Genomic DNA, 6,828 nt, shown 5'->3' on the forward strand with positions numbered 1-6,828 from the left:
GTGTGTGTGTGTGTGTGTGTGTGTGTGTGTGTGTGTGTGTGTGTGTGAGATGAACACCTTTGGCAATATTTGTGAAGTCTATAGACTTCTTGGAACCATGTTTTCAATATATAAAATAAAATTGTTATTCAGTTATTTTTTTTGGTTGGGTCCAACTCTTTGTGACCCTATTTCGAGTTTTCTTGGCAAAGATACTGGAGTGGTTTGCAATTTCATTTCTCCAACAAAATAAAATATACTGAGTTGAAAAGGAAATCAATTATGTTGAAATAAACAACTAGAATTGTTTTCCCCAATCAAAGTTCACAGACCCAATGAAATCTAGGTCAATGGACTCCAGGTTAAGAACTCCTACCCTAGTACATAATATCTGAATATAGAACATAAATATTTTCTAACTTTTTGCACCTGGGAACTTCAAACATCCAAGGTGTAGGGATTCACAAGGGTTGGGGGAAGGAAGAGCATGGCAGGTATCACAAATTTTTTGCCAGCTTCTCTCTCACTATTATCATCATGCTCATCACTTAGGGACTAATAATATCTCAGATAGATACGATGGAAATGAGTGAGCACAAATCACAACATCGATAACTATCCATTTATATAAAGCTTGAATGTTTTCAAACTGCTTACATGTTATCTTTTTTTTTTCTCCATAACAGCTTGATGAAAATGAAGTTCAGAGAAATTTTCAGAGAACTTTCAGAGAAAACAAGTGCCTTACTCATGGCCATATAGCAAATAAGTGTCAGACACAGAACTGGAATGCTGGACTTCTTGACTTTACCATGTACCATGGTAAAGTCTTTACCAGTATACCATGCTGCCACTCCAATAATAATAACCATTCAACAGTAATAGACTGCATTTCTGCTATTCATTTATATTAACACTGTGTGCACTAGATTTTGAGGTATAGTTATCTTCACCTCTACAGATTAGAAAATTAGAGAAAATAATCAAACTATTTACATTTAAATTTTGGTAAATGTGTGCTTCAGAGTGCATGACTTTTTTTGGAATTCCTACATAATGTGATTTTTTTTGTGGGAAATGGTATTTGCATTAGAATAAACAAAATAAAATAAAAAAGAAGTGTTACTTCCTAACTCAGTGACTGTGGTGACAAATAAGCAGCTTTAGAAAATTAACAGTTGATAATTCTAATGGAACATTGCCCAACATATTGACACTGTTTTCCTGAGGAGTATTTTGAATTCCATAACTATTTAGATGCAATGTTTCTATTACTGCTGACCGTAACTGAAAGGAAAAATCTTCAAACTCTAGGCTGGTGAGCTAGACTTTATATCAAATTCTAGAATATATTAAAGGCACACATTTTGAGTATTTAGAAAGGGAAACAAGAATCATGAAGAGATGAAAACACTTAATTTTTTTATTAATAAATTTCTTTTTAGTTTTCAACATTCACTTCCAGAAGATTTTGGGTTCCAAATTTTCACCCCATATCACCCCTCCCCCCACCCCAAGATGTCATGCATTCTGAATATCCCCTCCCCTAGTATGCCTTCCCTTCTATCTCTCTCTCCCTTCTCTTATCCCCTTCCCCTTCTATTTTCTTGCAGGGCAGGATAGATTTCTGTACCTCATTTCCTGTATTTTTTATTTCCCAGTTGCATGTGAAAACATTTTTTTTAAACATGTGGTTTTAAAACTTTGGGTTCCAAATATTCTCCCTTCCTCTCTCCCCACCCATCCTCACTAAAAAGGCAAGCAACTCAATATAGGCTCTACATGTGCAGTTATGCAAAACACTTCCATAGTAGACATGCTGTGAAAAACTAACTCTATTTCCCTTAATCCTATCCTGCCCACCCCCATTTATTCTATTCTTTCTTTTGACCCTGTCCCTCCTCAGAAGTATTTGCTTCTGATTACCCCCTTTCCCAATCTGCCTCCTCTCTATCATCCCCCTACTCTCTTGTCCCTTCCCCCCCCGTTTTCCTGTAGGGTAAGACAGATTTCCGTACCCAATTGAGTGTGTATGTTATTCCCTCCTTAAGTCAAATCCTATGAGAATAAGATTCACTCATTCCCTCTCACCTTCCCCCATTTCCCCTCCACTGTACCTTTTCTTTTTTGTTTTTTTGTGAAATAATTTACCCTATTCTACCTCTCCCTTTCTCCTTCTCCTAGTATAACCCTCTCTCATCCCTTAATTTTATTCTCCAGATATGACCCCTTCATCTTCAACTTACGCTGTGCCCTCTATCTATCTATCTACCTATCTATCTATCTATCTATCAATATACATATATACATATAATTTTTTTTCCTTCCAACTACCCTAATACTGACAAAGGTCTCATGAGTTACAAATATCATCTTTCCATGCAGGAATGTAAACAGTTCAACCTTAATAAGTCTCTTATGATTTCTCTTTCCTGTTTACCTCTTCGTGTTCCACTTGAGTCTTGTATTGGAAAGTGAAATTTTCTATTCAGTTCTGGTCTTTTCATCAAGAATGCTTGAAAGTCCTCTATTTCACTGAAAGACCATTTTTTCCCCTGAAGGATTATACTCAGTTTTGCTGGGTAGGTGATTCTTGGTTGTAATCCTATCTCCTTTGCTCTCCGGAATATTATATTCCATGCCCTGTAGTCCCTTAATGTAGAAGCTGCCAAATCTTGTGTTATCCTGATTGTGTTTCCACAATATTTGAATTGTTTCTTTCTGGCTACTTGTAATATTTTCTCCTTGACCTGGGAACTCTGGAATTTGGCTACAATATTCCTAGGAGTTTTCCTTTGGGGATATCTTTCAGGAGGAGATGGGTGGATTCTTTCAATTTTTATTTTGCCCTCTGGTTCTAAAATATAAGGGCAGTTTTCCTTGATGATTTCTTGAAAGATGATGTCTAGGCTCTTTTTTTGATCATGGCTTTCAGATAGTCCAATAATTTTTCAATTCTCTCTCCTGGATCTATTTTCCAGGTCAGTTGTTTTTCCGATGAGATATTTCACATTGTCTTCTAATTTTTCATCCTTTTGGATTTGTTTTACAGTGTCTTGATTTCTCATAAAGTCACTAGCTTCCAATTGCTCTATTCTAATTTTTAAGGAAGTATTTTCTTCAGTAAGCTTTTGGACTTCCTTTTCCATTTGGCCAATTTTGCTCTTTAGGGCATTCTTTTCTTCATTGGCTTTTTGGACTTTTTTTGCCATTTGGGTTAGGCTATTTTTTAAGGTGTTATTTTCTTCAGTATTTTTTTGGGTCTCCTTTAGCAAGCTGTTGACTTGTTTTTCATGATTTTCTTGCATCACTCTCATTTCTCTTCCCAGTTTTTCCTCTATTTCTCTTACTTGCTTCTCAAAATCCCTTTTGAGCTCTTCCAAGACCTGGGACTGATTCATATTTTTCTTGGAGGCTTTGGATGTGGGAGCTTTGACTTCGTTGTCTTCTTCTGGTTGTATGTTTTAATCTTCTTTGTCACCAAAGTAAGATAACATAGTCTGACTCTTTTTGCACTACTTACTCATGATCCTGGCCAATTAATTACTTGAGTTTTAAACTGTTAAGGTAAGAGTCTGCTTCCAATGTGGAGAATGTATTTTCCCAAGCTCCGAGTGTTTGTACGGCTGTTTTCAGAGATACCTCTAGGGACCTGTAAATTTTCAGTTCTTCCAAGATGGTATGATAAGGGGCGAGGTGTTTCCTCTCCACCGCCACAACAAGCTCCCCCATGCCAGCACTCCTCCTCGTCCCAGGACTGGCCCTCAGAACTGTGACCCAGATCCAAGTAAGGGCAAAGCAAGAGATTCCTGCCTCAGCACTGGCAAAGAGATCCCTGAAATCCCCCTCTGATTAGCCACTCGATTCCCCTTCAGTCTGTGGGCCAGAAGCTTAGGAGGCAGCTGCTTCCCCAGGGGCAGCTGAGACCTAGCTCCTTCTCTCACCGCAGTCACAGACTTTTCCCAGTGACCTTCCAAGTTGTCTTTGGCGTTCATGGGTTGCGAAGTCTGGAAACTGCCACAGCTGCCCTCAATTCAGTCCTCTGAGGGATGCTCCAGGTTCGTTGCGGCCTGCAATCCCACGCTGCACTGCGCTCTTCTCCCAGCCCGGCGCGATATACCTTTCTGAACAGCCATTCAAGCTGTCTTGGGCTGTAAATTAGTTTCACTCTGTCTTTTTGTGGGTTCTGCTGCTTTAGAATTTGTTTAGAGCCATTTTTTTTACAGGTAATTGAAGGGGTTTGGGGGAGAGCTCAAGGAAGTCACTGCTTTCACTCTGCCATCTTGGCTTTGCCCCAAAAACACTTAATCTTAAAAAAAGACATGTGATATCTTCTGTTGATATTATTTCTAAAATGTTAGATGAGGGAAAAGCCCTGGATTTCAACAAAGCCGTTTGCAAAGTCTCGCATGAGATTCTTATATATAATTAAATACAAATCCTCTGACTCTAGAACCATTTTTTTCCACCATTCATACTGCCTCTCACAGTTCTAGGGGGTTCATCAGGATAACCTGAAGGATCTTTTCCACCTCAAAATCTCTGTTGTTGTTGTTGAATCATTCAGTCATGTCAGACTCTTCATGATCTTATGGACCATAGCCCACCAGGTCCTCCTGTTTTCACTATCTCTTGAAGTCTATCCAAGTTCATGTTCATTTTTTCTATAACACTATCTATCCATCTCATCCTCTGCCACCCCTTTTTCCTTTTGCTTTCAATTTTTGCCAACATGAAGGTCTTTTCCAGTGATTCCCACCTTCTCATCAGGTGGCCAAAGTATTTAAACTTCAGCTTCAGTATTTGACTTTCTGGTGAATAGCCTGAATTGATTTATTTAAGTATTGTTTGATTTGATCTCTTTGCTCTCTAAGGGACTCTCAAAAGTCTTCTCTAGCACCACATTGTCAAAGCATCAATTCTGTGCCACTCAGCTTTCCTTATAATCCAACTCTCACAACCATTTATTGCTTCTGGAAAAATTATAGCTTTGACTATATGGACCTTTGTCAGAAAGGTGATATGTCTGGTTTTTAATATGCTGTCCAGATTTACCACAGCTTTCCTTGCAAGGAGCAAACATCTTTTAATTTCATGGGTGCGGTCACCAACTGCAATGATTTTTGAGCCCAAGAATATAAAACCTGACACTGCTTCCATTTCTTCTCCCTCTATTTGTTAGGAAGTGATGGGAGCAGTTGCCAAGATCTTAGACTTTTTTTTTTTTTGGTGAGGCATTTGGGTTTAAGTGACTTGCCCAGGGGTCACACAGTTAGTGTCAAGTGTCTGAGGCCAGATTTGAACTCAGGTCCTCCTGACTCCAAGGCCAGAGCTCTATCTACTGTGCCACCTAGCTGCCCCAGGCTTTTTTGATGTTAAACTTCAAGCCAGCATGTATTCTCTCCTCTTTCACCCTGATCAAGAGGCTTCTTAATTCCTCTTTACTTTCTGCCATCAAAGTGGTATCATCTGCATATATAAGATTGTTGATATTTCTCCGTGAAATCTTAATTCCACTTTTTGATTCATCCAACATGGCATTTCACTTGATGTACTCTACATAGAAGTTTAATAAATAAGGGATGATATACAATTGTGTCATACTCCTTTTCCAATCTCAAACTAATCACATGTTCCATGTTTGCTTCTTGACATCCATTTCCTCAGGAGATAAGTAAGATGAACTGGTTCTCCCATCTCCGTGAAGAATTGCCACATTTTTGCTGTGATCCACAGTGGTCAATGAAGCACAAGTAGATGTTTTCTGGAACACCCTTGCTCTCTCCATAATCTTGCAAATGTTGACAATTTGGTCTCTAGTTCTTCTGCCTCTTTGATAACCAGCCAGCTCCTCTGATAGTTCTTGGTTCACATAATACTGAAGTCTACCTTGCAGAATCTTGAACCTAATGTTTCTGGCATGTGAAAAGAACACAACTGTTTGATAATTTTAACATTTCTTGGCAATGCCCTTATTTAGGATTAGGGTATAAACTGACCTTTTCCAATCTAGTGGTCAATGTGGAGTTTTCCAAATTTGCTGACATATTAAGAGTAGCACTCTAACAGCATCATCTTTTAATATTTAGCTTAGCTTTTTTTTTCTCTTTTGCAGGGGCCTGCGACATGCCTTCCCAACTAAGAAAGATGCGGAAGCTCTGAGGACACGTCAGCTCCAGCCACGGGCACATCGGCAAGAACCGGAAGCACCCTGGAGGCCACAACAATGCAGGAGGGCTGCACCATCACTGGATCAACTTCGACAAATATCATCCAGGTTACTTCGGGAAAGTGGGTATGAGGCATTACCACCTGAAGAAGGACCAAAGCTACTGCCCAACTGTCAACCTTGATAAGCTGTGGACACTGGTCAGTTAGCAGACCAGGATTAATGCTGACAAAAACAAGGAGGGGCTCGCCCCATCACTGATGTTGTGCAGTCGGGGTACTACAAAGTCTTAGGAAAAAGGAAACTCCCCAAGCAGCCAGTCATCATGAAGGCAAAGTTCTTTAGTAGAAGAGCAGAGGAAAAAATCAAGGGTGTTGGTGGAGCCTGTGTCCTTGTGGCATAAAAATCCAATGTTATCAAATAAAACAAATGTCTTTATTATAAAAAAAAAAAGATTTAGCTTAGCTGGAATTCCATCACCTACACTAATCTTCTTGTTAACAATGCTTCCTAAGCCCCATTTGACTTAATTCTCCAGGATGTCTGGCTCAAGGTCAGTTACCACAACATCGTGGTTATCATTAATGTTAAGACCTTTCTTGTATAGTTCTTCTGTGTGTTCTTGTAACCTCTTTTTAATTTCTTCTGTTTCTGTTATGTTCCTTCCATTTCTGTTTTTC

The 6,828-nt window shown here is 39.1% G+C and overlaps 1 pseudogene; it reads left to right on the forward strand.

Moving 5' to 3' along the window:
• The first annotated feature begins 6,105 nt into the window (after window positions 1-6,105).
• On the forward strand, window positions 6,106-6,554 carry LOC114047810 (annotated as a pseudogene).
• Window positions 6,555-6,828: the final 274 nt, after the last annotated feature.

This window comes from Vombatus ursinus, unplaced genomic scaffold, assembly GCF_900497805.2.
Source record: "Vombatus ursinus unplaced genomic scaffold, bare-nosed wombat genome assembly UNPS02014791.1, whole genome shotgun sequence".
In the NCBI taxonomy this organism is placed as follows: domain Eukaryota; kingdom Metazoa; phylum Chordata; class Mammalia; order Diprotodontia; family Vombatidae; genus Vombatus; species Vombatus ursinus.